We start from the raw sequence: 17,923 nt of genomic DNA, 5'->3' as shown, positions 1-17,923 counted from the left end.
ACTCCAACCCAGGTAACAGTGCAAATCTCTGTCAAGGAAAAAATAAAAAAGAAGAAGAAAGGTGTCAAATCATTGACCTCGACTTCCACCTTAGAGAAATAAGCCCAAAGTAAAAAGAAGAAAGGAAGTAATAAATGTGAGTGAAAAAAAATGAAAGAAAAAAACAACAGAGAAAAATCAACGAATCCAAAGCTGGTTTTGAGAAGGCCAATAAAATTGATGAACTTTTAGCCAGGTAGATCAAGAAAGAGAGAGGAAACAGATTACAAATATCAGAAATAAATGCGGTGGCATCACTATAGATTCTACAGGTGGGAAAGAATAGTAAGAGAATTTTGCGGACAACTTTATGCCAATACATTTGACAGTGTAGATGAAATTGACCAACACCTTGAAACACACAGCAAGTGTCAAAGTTTACACAAGAGAAAAATACCTAATATACATAGCCCTTTATATATTAGAAGTCCAATGAGCTATCCATTGCACCACGGAGCCACCTAGCCCTTTATATATTAAGGAAATTAAATTTAAATATAAAAACTTTCCCAAAGGAAACTACGGGCCCCGATGGCTTCACTGGTGAAATCTATCACTCTTTCGAGGAAGAAATAATAACAATTCTACATCAACTCTTCAAGAAATTTAAAGAAGTTGTACTTTCCAGCTGAATCATTAAAGTCAGCGTTACCCTGAGACAGAAATCAGGTAAAGACATTATAAAAGAACTACACACTCAAATCACTCATGAACATGGACATAAAATTGTAAAGCTAATTTTCCGAAATTGAATCTAGCAGTACATTAAAAAGTATCATACACCATAACCAAGTGGGTTTTAGCTCCAGGATGCAAGGTTGTTTTAATATTTGCCAAGTAATCAATATAATCCATCAACTTAACAAGTGAAAAAAGAAAAACCATTTAGTCATCTTAGTAGATATGGACATCCATCCCTGATAACATCTCTCAGCAATGTGGTAATAGAAGAAAATTCCTCAACTCAATAAAAGGCATCTATGAAAAGCCTACAGATAACATTATGCTTATTATTAAAAATTGTATGCTTTTCCCCTAAGATAGGGAACAAGAATGTCCACTGCTACTATTCAACACTGAACTCAGCGAATAGCCTGTCCAGCAAGGCAAAATAAATAAATAATAGGCATCTAGATTGGAAAACGATAAATAAAAGTGTGTTTATTCATGGGTGACAGGATTATCTATGTAGAAAGTCAGATGGAATCAACAAAAAAGCTACCAGAGCTGTAACTGAATTTAGAAATGTTTCAGTACACAATAGCAACATACAACAATCGTCTTTCTATGATTAGCAATGAAGGATCAGAAATGGAAACATTATTTACAATAGCACCTAAAATATGTCATACTTATGAACAAGGCTGATGGGAGAAGTAAGGGCACATACTTTGAAGTACATGAAAATTGCTGAGACGAATTAACAAATAAATGGAAAAATATACCATGCTTATATTTTGGGACACTGGATATTGTTACAATTGATGAATAGTTTCAAAACAATGCCAGTCATAATCTTAGCAGACGTATTTTGTAAAAGTTGACCAAGCTCACTCTAAAATTTATATGGCAGATCAAAGAAAAAAAGGCAACTTCAAGCCATATCTTGAACCATAGACAGCATTTAATACAAAGTGGGTCATAAATCTAAATGTAAAATATAAAAGTGTAAAAGTTCTAGAGAAAAAAATAGGAGAAAATTTTTGTGACTTGGGTTAAGTAAAGATATCTTAGCTATGACACCAGAAACATGACCCCAAAAATAGAAAATTGATAAATTGAACTTTATCAAAATTAAAAATGTATGCTTTTCAGAAGAGAATGAAAACATAAGACGTAGACTATGGCAGTCACCTGTATGGTAAAAGACTTATATCCAAAATATATAAATAATTCTCAAGCTCACTAATAAGAAAATTCAGTTAAAAGTGGGCAAAACATTTGAATACACACTTCTTCAAAGTAGATATGCAAGTGGTAAATAAGCATTTGAAAAAATACTCCACATTATTAATTATAAAAATGCAAATTAAAACAAAAATGGGATAAACACCCATTATACCGGCTAAAATTTTAAAAGACTAACTGTGATGATTAATTTTATATGTCAACTTGTCTGGGCCATAGCGTCCAGTTATGTGGTAAAATATTCTGCATGCTTCTCTGAGGGTGTTTTTGGATGAGATTAACATCACACTGGTGGACACTGAGAAGGCTGTCTTCCATAAAGTGGATTGGCTTCATTCAACCAGCTGAGGGCCTGACCTCTTCCCAGCCAGCCAGCATCCCACAGCAGGCTGTCTTTACACATGCAGTGAGCACTGGCTCCTCCTGGGTCTCCAGCCTGCTGGCCCACCCTGCAGATTTTGGATTTGGTAGCCTCCATAATCACGAGCCAATTCTTCAAATAAATCTTTTACATTTATATACATGTCTTTTGGTTCTGTTTCTCTAGGGGACCCTGATTAATAGCTAGCTATACCAAGGGTTTGCAAGGATCTGGAACACGTTAAACTCTTATGCACAACTTATGAAAATGCAACTGGTGCAAGAATTTTGGAAAACGGTTTGTAAGTTTCTTAAAAAAACAAACGTACATGTATCACATGATCCAATCTTTCTACTCCTAGGTACTTATCCAAGAATAAGGCAAGCATACATTCATGCAAAGACTTGTACACAAGTGTTTATAGCCACGTTATTTGTAATCTCCCAAACAAATGTAATCTCTCAAAACAACCCAAATATCCATCAACAGGTGAATCCATAAACAAGCTGTAGTACTATATCCATACAATGAATTATACAGCAAGAAAGGGATGTGCTATTGATACATTACTCATAATGGATGAATTTCAACTTAATTATGACGAGTGAAAGAAGACAGACAAAATATACTGTATGATTAATTTATCTAATATTGTAGATATTGCAAGTGTATAGAGAGTAATGATTTGAAATGTGGGTCTGATTGAGGAAGGAAAAGGTTAGATTATGAAACATGAGGAAACACTGGGGCTGTGGATATGTTTGGTGTCTTGATTCTGGTGACGGTTTTGGGGATATTTATGTAGGTCAAAACTCATTCAATTCTATTTTAAGCCCAATTTATCACATGTTAATTACATCTAAATAAAGGTACTATAAATACAACAATACATCCTTCCATTTTTATTTATTTTATTTTATGTTTTTTGAAAGGGAGATCTGCTCTGTTGCCCAGGCTGGAGTGCAGTGGTATGATCTCAAATCAGGGCAACCTCCAACTCCCTGGTTCAAGTGGTCCTCCTGAGTAGCTGGGATTACAGGCACGCACGACCATGCCCAGTTAATTTTTGTATTCTTAGTAGAGACGGGGTTTCACCATGTTGGCCAGACTGGTCTCGAGCTCCTGACCTCAGGTGATCCACCTACCTCAGCCTCCCAAAGTGCTGGGATTACAGGCATGAGCCACTGTGCCCAGCCATCTTCTTTTCTTTTTAATATAGTTTAGTGCTATAAATTTCCCTTTTGAAGCATCTCGCAAATCTTATGTTGTTTTCATTTTCATTCAGTTCAAAATATTTTCTAGTTTCACTTTTGATTTCGTCTTGCCCCACATTTTATTCAGAAATGTGTTGCATCAGAAGTGGGATTACAAGAGTGAACCACCACGCCCTGCCCATCCTGCAGTTTTTTTTTGTTTGTTTGTTTTTTGTTTTTAAACAGCTATTGCTAAAGATTAAGTTAGTACTCATTAAAAAAAAAAAATCCAGGCGAATCTAGAGAAGAGTCAATAATTTGAGGAAAATGTTAGACTGAAACACAAACTGGACCAGAGTCAATTTTAGTGTGAGACTATGGGAGATGGAGGTAAGAACTGAGTAAGAATGTGGACACTAGAGTTAAGGAGCCACAGTGGATGAGGAGCCACAGTGGGTGAGACCCCTTAGCCTGGTATGCGGTCCTCCATCCTCTGACCTCTTCCCACCCTGACGTGGAACTCTTGGCTTACTTATGGAAACCTTCCTCCTCTGCCTGAGCCCCTCCCTCTCAGTGTATCATGGGTGGATCCTTTTATGCAATCCCTCCTCAGTCCTGCAGCCAGCAGGGACCGTGCCTTCCACTGGGCTCCCCAAGCCTCTTTTCTCTGTGAATATTTGAAACACCACATACTCAAGCTCCCTTTAGTCCTCTTCTCACCTCCCTCTTCATCTATATTACAGATTTTCCACCCAAAGGGATATAATCCAGTACAGCCCAATACTTGGCCAAGAGAAGGCGTTCAAACAAGGTGCATAGAATGAATGAAGAGCAAACCATCATGGCACGTGTATATCTGTGTGACAAACCTGCACGTTCTGCACTTGAATCCCAGAACTTAAAGTAAAATTAATATACTAACACAAATTTAAAAAAAGAATGAAGGAAGGAAAACTTTTATTTGCCCTGAGATTTCTCACAATCACCCATTTCCACAAATTCATGATGTCTAGGGCAGAGAAGCCATTTGAAGTTCTGCTATCCATATCACAGTACGGCTTTCTTAGGTCACTCTCCTGCAGGCCTTTGCTAGAGTCTTGGAGAGGGGGCAGATGTGACAATTGTGTCCACAAAGAGCTTACAGTCCAGCAAGGAAGGAGCCACATCCTTCAACAGTGACCGGAATCCTCTGTCCTGCCCCTCCTACTGCTCAGATGGAGGCTGGCTTGGGCTGGCTTCCTGGCTCCTGCATCCCTAGAGCCATCTGCCCATTTGCCCGCTGAGCTTGACTTTCCTTCTATGCCCTGCGCCCTCCCTTCTGTGGAGCACAAAACTGCCCTCAGGATGCTCTCTGAGTTTCACTTCTCCTTTTACCACTTTTTCCCCTTGCGTTATTGACAGCCTCTTGGTCACCTTTTAAAAATCGTGTAGCCCATATTCAACTGGGAATGAGAAATGACGCCAACCAAGGAAACAAAGGACAATTTTGTCCTTGCAGCTCCGAGATTGCTTCCAGCAGCAACCTGCTCTTGCCAGGGAGGACTGAGTGAGGGTTCTTGCAGAGAACAAAGCTTTGCCCTGTGTGCCCGAGTTCCAGGGGGCTGGGACTGTGTCTCTCTTCTTTGTTCCAGCGAAGGATAGTGGATACTCGGAAGGTGTCTGTCGAATAAATGGATACCATAAAGCATGGGCATCCCTGGGGAGAGCACCCACAGTTTGGTTCTGATGGTTCTTAAAGTGTTCTCAGTGTTTATAGATTTATGATAGGGGCCTCTTATCCACTTGCTCTTCTCCAACCTGAATCTTATGTGATGTGTTATGTATTTTTATTACCACAGATCTGTTTACATTTAGTGAGGATGAATAAGAGTTGACTATTTTATATTTCTTGGGGCTAATTAGTAAGAAGTCTCTCTTATCTATCTCCCTCTCTCTCTTCTTTTTTTTGAAATGGAGTTCTGCTCTTGTCACCCAGGCTGAAGTGCAATGGCGCGATCTTGGCTCACTGCAACCTCCGCCTCCTGGGTTCAAGTGATTCTCCCGCCTCAGTCTCCTGAGTAGCTGGGATTACAGGCACCTGCCACCCCACTAATTTTTGTGTTTTTAGTAGAGACAAAGTTTCACCATGTTAGCCAGGCTGGTCTCAAACCCCTGACCTCAGGTGATCCACCCACCTCGGCCTCTCAAAGTCCTGGGATTATAGGCATGAGCCACTGCATCCAGCCTCTTATCTCTCCTGATAAGACTTTTTCACTATATGTTTTATTTTATCTATGAATTTAAGGGGTACAAGTCCAATTTTGTTACATGGATGTATTGCATAATGGTGAGGTCTGGGCTTTTGAGGTGTCCATCACCAAAAGTAATGTACATTGAACCCATTAAGTAATTTCTCATCATCTGCTCCACTCCTGCCCACCTCCCACTCTTTTGAATCTCATTCCTCATACTATGTCCATGTGTACATGTTATTTAGCTCCTGCTTTTCAGTGAGAACATGTGACATTTGTCTGTCTGTGTCTGAGTGGTTTTACTTAAGATAATGGCCTCCCGTGTCAGTCATGTTGCTGTGAAGTCATTCTTTCATTCTTTCTTAGGGCTGAACAGCATTCCACGGTGTGTGTGTGTGTGTGTGTGTGTATATATATATATATATATATACACACACATGCCACATTTTCTTTATCCAATAATCTGCTGATAGAGACTCAGGTTGATTCCATATCTTTGCTATTGTGAATAGCTCTGTGATAAACATATGAGTGTAGATATCTTTTAATCTTTTTATATTTTTAAATTTTTTCAACTTTTATTGTAGATTCAGGGGAGTACCTGTGCAGGTGTGTTACCTGGGCATATTGCATGATGCTGAGGTTTGGAATATGAATAGGTCCATCCCCCAAGTACCTAGCGTAGTACCCAACAGTTTTCCAAGCCTTGCTCCCTTCCCTCACAGTAGTCCCCAGCGTCTGTTGTTGCATCCGTACATCTATGAGTGCCAGTGTTTAGCTCCCACTTACAACTGGTTATCATTTCACCACAGTCGGAATGGCAATTATTAAAAAGGCAAAAAACAACAGATGTTGGCAAAGACTATGGAGAAAGGTGAACATTATACACTGTTGACAGGAATGTAAATTAGTTCAGCCCCTGTGGAAAGTCGTTTGGAGGTTTCTCAAAGAACTTAAAACAGAGCTACCATTTGACGCAGCAATCCCATTACTGGATATATATCCAAAAGAAAGACAAATCATTCTACCGAAAGACACACACTTGCATGCTCACTGTAGCACTATTCACAATAGCAAAGATATGGAATCAACCCAGGAGCCCATCAATGGTGAACTGGATACAGAAATTGTGCTCTAAAATTCAGAGCAGTAAATACTTATTATAGTAAAAATGAAAATATATCGCCCAGGCAAAAATCTAGAAAAAAAGAGCTACAAAGTAAACTGATAGAAAAAAGAAAAAAATCAATAACAATAAAAGCATATTAAAATGTAGGGAAAAAATCCACAGCAGAATTAAGAAGAAAAATATAAATCTTGTTCTTGGGAAACAACAGCAACAAAGCTGACACGCCATTACCCAGATTAATAAACAAATAAAGTACAAGTACACAAAATCAGAGATCATAAAAAATCACTCTCAAGAGAGAGGAAATAATATGAGATTATATATTTAGCAGAATGTTCTGCAACTCAATTTGACAACTTAAATAAAATGGGTTACTTTTTGTAAAATATAATTTATCAAAGCTGGCCCCAGTTCAGATAGAAAGTTTAATCAGGACCCATTCCCACACCAGAAATAGAGAAATAGAGAAAGTTGTAAAAATATTTCTTTACAAATAAGCACTATGACCAGATAATTTAATAGAAAAATTCTACCAAATCATGAAAAATCAGAAAATTGCCATGCTACCAAAAATATTCCAGAGCTTTTTTTTTTTTTTGAGATGGAGTCTTGCTCTGTCACCGAGGCCAGAGTGCAGTGCAGTGGCGTGATCTCAGCTCACTGCAATCTCCATGTCCTGGATTCAAGTGATTTTCGGGCCTGAGTCAACCAAATAGCTGAGACTACAGGTGTGCGCCATCACACCTAGTTAATTTTTGTGTTTTTAGTAGAGATGGGGTTTCACCACATTGGCCAGGCTGGTCTCGAACTTCTGACCTCAGGTGATCCACCTGCATCAGCCTCCCAATGTGCTGGGATTGCAGGCATGAGCCACTGCACCCAGTGGAAAATATTCTAGAGATTTAAAAAGGAGTGACATGATATGAGTATGACATGGATACCAAAACTTGACAAATGTAACATGAAAAAGTAATCACAGGCCAATCTCACATATTAACATCAGCGCAAAAGTATTAAATGAAATAATGGTAAGTAGAATTCAACATCTCATTTAAATATGAATTCATTCTGACCACATGATGTTTATGATAGAAACAAAAAAAGATTTGACAATCTATTAATATCATTCAGTATATTAAAAGTCTAAGAAGAAAAACTCTATCACCATCTCAACAGATGTCAAATGAGCATTTAATAAAATTCAACACTCATGCATGATTAAGAAAAAAAACTGAATGAAAGAATATGGATGCTTTCTTTAAAAAAATTATATAACTCCTATCAAAAGCCAGCTTCTTATAATGGGGGAAACTTAGTGGCAGTTCCAGAAAAAAGCAAAAGAGACAAAGATGCCTACAATCCACACTACGGCTTAACAGCATATTGGTGGCATTAAAGCAAAGCAATTAGACACTTAAGAACTGGAAAGAAAAAGATAAAACCATCTCTGTAAGTGACAGCATTGTTTACCTGCAAAACTAGAAGAATTGATAAAAAACACTACTACAAACAATAGAACGATTTATAAATTGCCTTATAAGGTAATATCAGTAATCTTTATATATACAAACAAAACACTTAGCAGATATAGACTAGCAAATATGTATAATTACAACAGTAAAAATCTAATAAAATAGCTAAGAATAAAGCTAGCAAAATAATGTGCAACACATTTATGAAGAAATCTATAAAACAAAAAGTGAACATGGACAAATGGATATCCATGTATATCCGTATCTACTTGTATGGATAGGATGTCTCTTTTCTTAAATTTAATTTATAATGTATTACTATTTCAATAAAAATACCATTTTTTTCCCTGAAATTAAGCAAGTTGATTTAACATTGATTTAGAAGATTAAATGATCTAGCAGAGCCAGAAAATCCTGAAAATGAAGGGCTTTTGTGGAGGGCTAGACATTTGATACAGTAAGACATAAGAATAGTAAGTCTCTACTAGTAAAACAGTGTGTTATTTATGCATAGACAGACAATGAAATGGCAGAGGAAACTCAGAAGTAAATAAATACAATTGCATATGGACAAGTCGAGAGTCGGCAGTTGAGGAGGAGAAAAATAGACAGGATGATGTTATTCTTGGTTTTTATGAAACAAAACGGAGCATTTTGGTGATGGATTGGCTATGGGGATGAGAGAAAGGGAGGTGTCAAGAGTGTGTCTCTGGTTTCTGGCAAAAGTGGTGGGGTGTGGTAGCAAAGGGTACTACCTGGTGCCCATTTTAGTTACCTTTGAAATATTGGGAGTGTAAGAGAAGCTCCTTTGTAGTTGCAAAAAAAAAAATGCAATAGACGAAAACACAATGTCAGCTATAATGTTAATTGTGTTGATTTCACATGGACAATCACTTGTGCTGATTTCACATGTGCTGACTTCATGATGGGAAATCTTGTGGCTTCTCAGTTTATTACACTTTATCCGTACTTTATTCCACCTTATCTATGGTCATGGGTGCTTGATTTCTTTTTCAGCCTTGTATGGGATATCTTAGAGACCTTGTGTCTATTTTCAGCTTCTAGCACTTTCCAGGACTCAGCTGCATGAGCGCGGTCTTGTAGGTAGCCAGGAAACGCCCTTTCCTTCACCCCAGACAAACTGTGGTTCTTGCCTCTCTCCTCACTTGCTTGGGTTGCTGGCCAGCACTTCACAGTCGCTCTCCTTTTTCCACTCTTGGTCCTGTCTGGTCCATCAAGCATTCTGTAGTGAGAGCCATGTTTCCAAATTAATCTTGTTACGTCCTCCTCAAAGATTTCAGTGACTCCCTATGCCTTAAGGATAAAATCCATGCTGTGGCTTACAAGGTTCCAAGGCATTCAGTCATCTTCTCTGAAGGTCATTTTCTGAAACTCTGTACCTTGCCCATGGTGCCCTCGCTCTGCTGAACACTATCTCTCCGTCTAGAAGGACCAGCTAATCCCTTCTCGTTTTTTGGCTGTCCACTTAGGTGCCGCCTTCTCCAGCAGCTTTCCTGGCACCCTAGCTGGGACTGGGGACCTCTATGCCTGGCGTCACTAGCACTCTGTGAAGCTATCATACCATCTTAGCCACTTGTCTCCCTGTGAGACTGAGCTGCTTCTGAGGAGTGGGGTGGCTCCGGCACTCCTGTTTCCCAGCATGTGGCCCATGGCCTGGCACAGAAGGGCCCTCAGCAGTCGTTGAATTTAAGGAGAAGGAAGGGTACAGTCCTATTTAGGCCCTATTCATTTCTGTCTCTGCTCAAAACTCATCCTCTTCTCCCTTCATTCTCAAAATCTCCTAAGCGTTCCCAAGCTGATTTATCTGTCACATGGCCATACAATTACTAATTGGAAATGCTGGTGCCCAATTCATCCTGCTGGCATCTTTCCCGCTTGTCCCATTTCGGTCCCTGGAAATTCCACATTACTAATGAACCGCCACCCTTTGCAATAAATCTGCAATTCATCAATATGGTCTAATTTTTTAAACATTTCTTTTTTTCCTTGGTGTTGGGTCACTTCAGGCCATTATGAGAGAGGACTGAAGTGGCTTGTTGAAGCGTAATGATTAAAATATGAGACTGCCTTTTTATCTTCACATTCAGACAAGCTTGCTAATTGCAAGGTAAGGTTGGAGCAACTTTAAACTTCTTGGCCACATGCAGTATTTAGGAAGGGAAATGAATGAATGATTAACTTTTGATAAATAAGAAAAGTGGAGGCACATTTCCACTCTTGCAATATTGTGAGAGGAAAAAGAAAATGGCACACCTCCAGCTGGTATAAAGAAAGATTAATCTCTGTTTTGTTGGGAAGAATTACAAACTCAAATTGAATTCAGATAATTAACAGGTGTTGTTAGTTCAAAGCCATCTCCTGCACCTTAACACGCCTCTGTTCTGATGACTTCTTGAGGTTTGGTTTGCTTTGCCTCTCCCTCCTTAGGCATGGGGAAGACCTTCCATTGGCCCTCTCAGAATGTCTTTCTACCTCTTCCTACCATGCTTTCTGCCTTGGCCCAGTTTGGACTGCCTCAACAGCTTCCCTTGCTCTGTGAATTCTGCTTGGTCTGGACAACGGGATACACTGGACCGGATGGGAAGCAGGAGAAGAGCCAGGCTGGGATGTTCACTGTCATAGCCAGCCCACGGTGATGGCTGTGTTTCTCCCTCAAAGGCCCGGGTCGTGTCCGGCAGCCCCCTGCTATGGGCAGAATGGTGGCCAGGCTGTGGAACTAACTGTGCCCCACCTTGCCCTTTCAAACTGAGCGAGTGGTAAGGAACCTCCCAGATGCCAGTCGTTGCTGGTTTTCTTGAATCCTGTTCTCACCTTGGTAAATAATCCCAGCATTAAATTTCCCTGAAATCACTTGTTTCAGGCAGCCATTTGTTTCTTGGGACTCTGCCTGACATTCACATAAAAAACTTCAATTCCAAAACACCAAGTGTTTAGAGGTCACTTCCTCCAAGTCCCTTACTTTGCAAAGGAAGAGACTGAAGCTCACGGAGGAAGGATGGCTTGCCACCTGCCATGTAGCCATGAATGGAACCCACAGCTTTTGTGTTTTCAGACTAGCATTCCTACTTTGGTACCAAATGGCATGAATCAAATAATTCAGCTTCCTTATTAATAGCAACTGTTACCACTATTATATTAGTTAGCTTCTACTGAGGGCTTCCTAGGGGGTGGGCACTTATCATCTTTATTCATTTATCATCTTTAGCAATCCCAACTGTGTGATGCAGTTCCTGCCTGTTTGCCGACGTTGTGGATGGGGGAATTCGAGCTAAATGTGTGTCCCCAGTCACACAGCTTGGGGTAATGTGTGACAGCCCAGGATTTCCACCCACCTGGGTCTTTCTGACGAGAGAGTCATATTTAGCCCACTCTGTAAGGTACCTTTGGTCAAGACCTATGATGTGGGCGGAATCTGAAACCAGACAATGTCTAAGAGGCCAGAATAAAGGGCAAACGATGTTTAAACAAGAGAGCTGCCGTGAGCATGGAGAGGTCGTGGGGCCGTGTGGCCAGCTGGTAGGTGTCTATGCTTCTCTCACCATTCAGTGGCTTGCCCCAGTGAAAATGGTGGTTCCAATGGGATGGACCACGCCAGGAAATTTACCCTTCTCAGGCAGAAGCCCTTGGGAAAAATGGAGCTGATAAAGCAGCTGCTATCTGGAAGTCCCTGGGAGATGCTCAAGGGGTAGCCCAAGGTTGGGAGCCAAGCTGCAGCCCAGAGTCAGAACCAGGAAACTCTCCCAATCATGGGACCAGGGATCTGGGAAGCACTTGGATGTGATTCCAGCAAAAGTCATCTCTTTCTCCCAAGGAATCTTAAAGAATTACACACAGCCACTGCCCATGGCTATTTTCCACATGATCAAATCAGTATTTGCTTAATAAAGAAAATCTGGTAGAAATGAGAATGTGGAGAAAAGAAAATAAACTTTTTCAGCTCAGGAATGTCACCATGCTTGCCACAAGAGCCCATGGTCTGGGACATTCGTTTCTGCTGGGGAAAATGGGATATCCCAGATGTGGGGTGTGGCAGAGAAGCTACCAGGGAGTGCACTGCCAAGTCCCTTCGGGGTCCCACACCTGGGCCTGCTACCCTGTGGCTCCCCAAGGACTTGGAAGCAGCAGAGAACGGGACACTCAGGATCCCTGCCAGCGGTGCCACCCTGGGCAAGCCATGCCCTTTTTCTGAGCTTCAGTTTCCACATCTGTTTAAGAGGAGCGTGATCAGTTCTGCCTGCACAGGTCTCGCCATGTCACAGCGCCCTGTCCTCCAGCTGCGTTTCTGCTGGAAAGCATGGCACAGCTGGGGCACCCTGCAGAGCCAGAACACTGGGCTCCCCTCTCACCGCTCACTAGGGCTCCCCCCATCTCATCTTTACCCCTGGGAGTTTTTAATCAGAGAGGAGCTGGAGGTGGCAGCTGCCTGGGCTTTAGATGACTAAGAGTCATAAGTCCCAGGGCCAGCAGAGCCAGAATTCCCCTGGCCAGGACCTCCTACCCACCATGGTAAGCTGCAGGCCTGGTAGGACCTGCGGAGCCCGGGTTTCCTGGTGGTCGCCTTCCCAAGTCAGATTCTCATGCTGCCTTCTTCATGAGCCTTCTTGTGTGGATTCTCTTAGCACCAATCCGCAGTGGCAGGGGGTGTTTAGATTAGGTCATGCATCTGCTCCCAGGAAGCTGCATGTGGCCTCGCTGGTTCACTAGAACCGTATTTCTTAGAAGTGAGGCCCTTACTGCTCAGCTGCCCTCAAAACACAAGCATGATGAGATCACCCACAGGACCCCAGCAGTCCTGGCTGAATGCTGATGTAGTCCCTCCTGGGGGACAGGGGTGCAGCTGTGGTCCTCAAGTTAGGAACTCAAGCTTCTTTGGGGTCCCTGGTTCTAGAATGTCAGTAGTAGAGACCCCACTTGCCCCTCCAAGACATGCCTTTGACACACATGTCCTACTTTGAGCCCGTAAGACAATGCTTGGGACAAGAGCACTTCCCACACCTAGATCCGGTGAATGAGAAGGAGGTGGGCATTTCCTTTCCACTACTTTAAAAATGCTTCATGGGCTGGGCATGATTACACACCTGTAATCCCAGCACTTTGGGAGGCCGAGGTGGGTGAATCACTTGTGCTCAGGAGTTCCAGACAAGCCTGGGAAACATAGTGAGACCTTGTATTTACAAAAAACACAAAAATTAGCTGGGCATGGTGGCATGTCCCTGTGGTCCTAGCTGCTTGGGAGGTTGAGGTGGGAAGATCTCTTAGTTTGGGAGGTAGAGGTTGCAGTGAGCCAGGATTGTGCCACTATACTCCAGCCTGGGTGACAGGGCAAGACACTGTCTCAAAAAAACAAAAACAAAAACAAAAACACCTTGTGCCTCTGTCTCCTGAGACAGGAACGCTTCCTGGGGTACCATGAAAGAAGAGTCAGATTTGGGGCTACACCAGCATGAACACAGCTGTGTGACCACGGACAAGTCACTACATGTGGCTCAGTTATCAAATGGGGAAAGCAGATATTAGGAGACCGCGTATATGAGCGCTTGGCATGTCTCGGGAATGGCTTGTGAACTCTACTTGACAGAATCGTCTGAACTTTTAGGAATCCCAGTTGTCTGGCCTGTTAAAGTTAACTACTCATGTGGTTCTGATTTACATAAGGGAAGATAAAAATGGCAGCTCCTTGGGAGGCTGAAGCAGGAGAATTGCTTGAGCCTGGGAGGCGGAGGTTGCAGTGAGCTGAGATTGCGCCACTGCACTCTAGCCTGGGTGTCAGGGCGAGACTCTGTCATACAAAAAAGCCAAAAACTCAGAAGAGGAGAAAGGAGATGGCTTCTGCCAGTTGCCCTCTTGCCTTAGTATGGACATGGATGCCACAGGGGCAGGTAGACCCTCGGGGCAGGAAGGAGCCCTAAAATTCCACTGCTCTCAGCACTTGGGAAACTAGCCTTCAGCGAGCGTGTTTGGCCTTGCTTTGCTCTGACATCCAGGATCTGGCCAGCCACAGGGCGATCCGGCTGGTGAATGTCCTGCCTGCATCACAGCGTGGGGACCAGGGCTCTTCACAGTGGGCTTGTTTGCTGTAAGACACGTGCTCTTCGGGATGCAAACTCCGATCGCATTTCCAGGCCAGAGCCTTTCTGGTGCATCCGTGACTCTCTCGCCATGCCGTGGATGTCTCAGAGGTCCAGCGGCCTCACTGCTCACAGGGCCTTCCTTCTGAGCTGCTTCCCTTGCTCCCAACGCCCACCTCACGGCTCCCGGTCCCCTCCTTGCTTTCAGCCTTCCTGCCCAGGCCTGGAGTTTGGCCTGCTGTGCCCTTTGACTGGACACCTGCCAACGGCTCCACTTTCCTGCCCTGGCTGCCCCCCTTCACTGCGATTTGGAGTCTGTCCAGGTCCTCTGAGATGCCTCATAGGAGGGCTCTGTTTCTCCCCACAATCGGGCATGTGCTCATTAGTCATGGGATGAGCGGGTCATTTTGGAGCTTTCAACCCTAGGCAGGGGCTGTGGGGTTGATGGTTTCTCTGCCTCAAGGCTTAGCAAGGCACAGGGAGGGCCGCTGCCAGGCAGACCCACCTGGGCTTTGGTCAGGAGGGTGAGCGGCTGCCTGGGGATGCAGCTTCTCCCGCAGTCCCCCTTAGAGGCATGGAAGCAGCGCGTGATGACACAGTCTGTGCTGGGAAACTCCTTTCCAAACTGACTTCTTAGGAATGAGGTGCTGCTCTAGAAATCCACAACAAAGCCCGAGCTGCCACTGCCCTGGCCACGGGGTCCAGCTGTGGATTAGGAAGTGGGCATAGTGCAGAAAGATGGAAAAATCAATCCTGGCCTTTCTTGATGATGCTGTCAGATGGGAGGAAGGAGCCTTGACTTCCTGCGACCAACAGCAGCTCCAGGACAGGACGGGGGTCTGGATGCTGGACTTGGAGCCCTCTTGTACATTCTCTTTGAAACCTTCTCAGCCTCCTGGAACCCTGGCAGCTGGTCCGTGGCACTTCGGTCCTTCTGCTGGGTTCTGATGGCCCAAGGCCATCTTCTCCTTGCCCCTCCCCTGGTCTGGTGTTGTGTACTTGCCCTCCCCTCCACTCACATCCTGCCAGTCCCTGGGGTCTAGAACCTTCTGCCCTCTGCTCCATCAGAATCTGCCTCAGGTCACATGGTAGCCTGTTCAGTTCCCTTCATAAAGCACATATGGTGCTAGCACTGCATTCCTAGGCCTAGGGGCCCGATGTGAGACCTGGCCCCCGAGTGCCCAGTCACAGAAGCCCATGGATACTAGTGTTTAGCGGCCACAGCAACCGGAGGCTCCACCTTCCACAGGGCAGCGGCGAGAGGATGCTGAGTCTCCCATGGGAGGTGGCTAGGCTTTGGAGGGTAAGTAGGAGTTCTACTGCAAAGCATGGAAGAGCCCACATGGTATGTCTGGGGAAACACACATAGCTCAGTGTTTTGTTTTCCCAGTTGACTGGAGGGGCACCAAGCAGAGCCGTAGTCTTGCCACCAACTCACCATGTGCCTTGCAGTCCTTTGCTTTCCTGGGTATGTCTCCCCATCAGGGCTGGCCCACCACACAGCCTGCAGTGTGGGGTACCCAGACAGCCAGGAGAGGAAGCAGAGGGTCTGTGTATGAGGGTGGGGCTTGAGCAGAAGCCACCGGTCCTTTCCTTAGGAGACCCAGTGAGTCCCTGCTGAGGACATGGGCGGGACAGCAACGCATGAACAGCAATGGGCTATGAAGTTTACCTTTCTACCTTGCTATGCTCCACAAGGTCTCTGCATCTATATGAAGGGTCTGGAAATTGAGTCCAACCACTGTAACACATGGCCTTCTCCATTAGGAATGAGAGCGGGCTCCAGGCAGCTGGAGGAGCTACTGACCCCTGTACTTACGTAACCGGAGCCCTGGTTGGGCACTTGGCCTAAGCCAAGTTCATCATGAGCAGGTGCGAAGTTCATCACTTCTTGACTCTTGAGCTTTGAACACATTTGCATCTTCAGTGAAACTCCTGGAGAGGAAGATTTTCAGGCAACAACCTCCAGCATGGGCCTGTCTCAGCGGTGGAAATAACTTGGCATGGACTCACCCTGCGTCTCCCCAGGAGCACACCCCGGCAAGGTCCTGGGTGTGTTCTTGGCCTCTGGACATTTCTAGGCATTGCTCCTCCACCTGGCTGGCTGCTGCTGCTCTGTCACCCTCTCAGAACGCCTGGACTCTTCCACGCTCGTCTGCTCAGAGCTTCTGTCCCATCCCTGCCTCTCCCTTGTGTGTCCACTCTCTGGGACACCAGGCTCACTCATGGAGATTGGCCAATGCCACGTGGCCCCTCTGCTACTGGGTTTATTGGAAGGCAGATACCAAATTAATTTATAATTACTTTAGGCCGCTGGACCTCTGGGACATCCATGGCATGGCGAGAGAGTCACGGATGCACCAGAAAGGCTCTGGCCTGGAAATGCGATCAGAGTTTGCATCCCGAAGAGCACGTGTCTTACAGCAAACGAGCCCACCGTGAAGAGCCCCGGTCCCCACGCTGTGATGCAGGCAGGACATTCACCAGCCGGATCGCCCTGTGGCTGGCCAGATCCTGGATGTCAGAGCAAAGCAAGGCCAAACACGCTCGCTGAAGGCTAGTTTCCCAAGTGCTGAGAGCAGTGGAATTTTAGGGCTCCTTCCTGCCCCGAGGGTCTACCTGCCCCTGTGGCATCCATGTCCATACTAAGGCAAGAGGGCAACTGGCAGAAGCCATCTCCTTTCTCCTCTTCTGAGTTTGCTTTGGATTTTTTACTAAATTGATTTGTAATTTCTCCCTAGCACTCATCACAGGGTCTGGCTTAGAGAAGCTCTCTCAGTGTTGGTTGAAAGAAAGGACAAAAGGAAGGAGGGAAGGAAGGGAGGAAGTAAGGATGGGAGGAGGAACAGAAGGGAGGAAGGGAGGGTGGAAGGAAGGGAAAGAGAGGAAGCAAAGGAGGGAGAAGAAGGAAGACAGGAAGAGAAAAAAGGAAGGAGAGGAAGGAGACCTTTGGGACAATGGAAAGGCAAGGCTGTTTTGGTCCCTGAAGCTCTTTACCCCAAGGCTGCAGGTGGCCCTCCCATGGGGACATCCCTAACAGGTCCACACATCTCTTACTTGGATCCTACTGTTCCTGGCATGATGGTCAGGCACTGGACTACAGAGAAGGAGATGGTGACATTGGCCCTGGCTCCCATTTGTAGGACCTGGTGCCATAGATGTCCCGTGGAGAGCTCCATGGCACCTGTTAGGAGATGGGCAACAGGGGTGGGGGGCTTTGCTATGCTTGATTTTAAGCCCTTTGGGAGGTGCCTCTGGGAGCTGGGGAGGATTTGCCTGAGAACAACACACCAAAGACAACTGCAGCCCCAGCCTGCATGCCTATCCGAGCCAGCAGTGCAGCCTGGTGCCCGTCAGAGCCAGCGTGGTGCAGCCTGGTGCCCATCCGAGCCAGCGGTGCAGCCTGGTGCCCGTCAGAGCCAGCAGTGCAGCCTGCACGCCTGTCCAAGCCAGTGGTTCAGCCTGGTGCCCGTCAGAGCCAGCGGTACAGCTCGGTGCCCA

The 17,923-nt window shown here is 44.7% G+C and overlaps 1 long non-coding RNA gene across 1 annotated transcript in view; it reads left to right on the top strand.

Moving 5' to 3' along the window:
* The first annotated feature begins 13,396 nt into the window (after nucleotides 1-13,396).
* The window catches only part of LOC116527313, a 16,797-nt gene continuing 12,270 nt past the window's right edge, over nucleotides 13,397-17,923 (top strand). Inside the window, exon 1 of the long non-coding RNA XR_004258488.1 lies at nucleotides 13,397-13,465. This is a non-coding gene — a long non-coding RNA (uncharacterized LOC116527313). The remainder of the gene's footprint in view (nucleotides 13,466-17,923) is intronic.

The sequence above is a fragment of the Sapajus apella genome, unplaced genomic scaffold, assembly GCF_009761245.1.
Source record: "Sapajus apella isolate SASKATOON/1434 unplaced genomic scaffold, GSC_monkey_1.0 scaffold54, whole genome shotgun sequence".
NCBI lineage: Eukaryota > Metazoa > Chordata > Mammalia > Primates > Cebidae > Sapajus > Sapajus apella.
The sequence above is the reverse complement of the archived record's forward strand: the minus strand, read 5'-3'. Positions and strand labels throughout refer to the sequence as shown.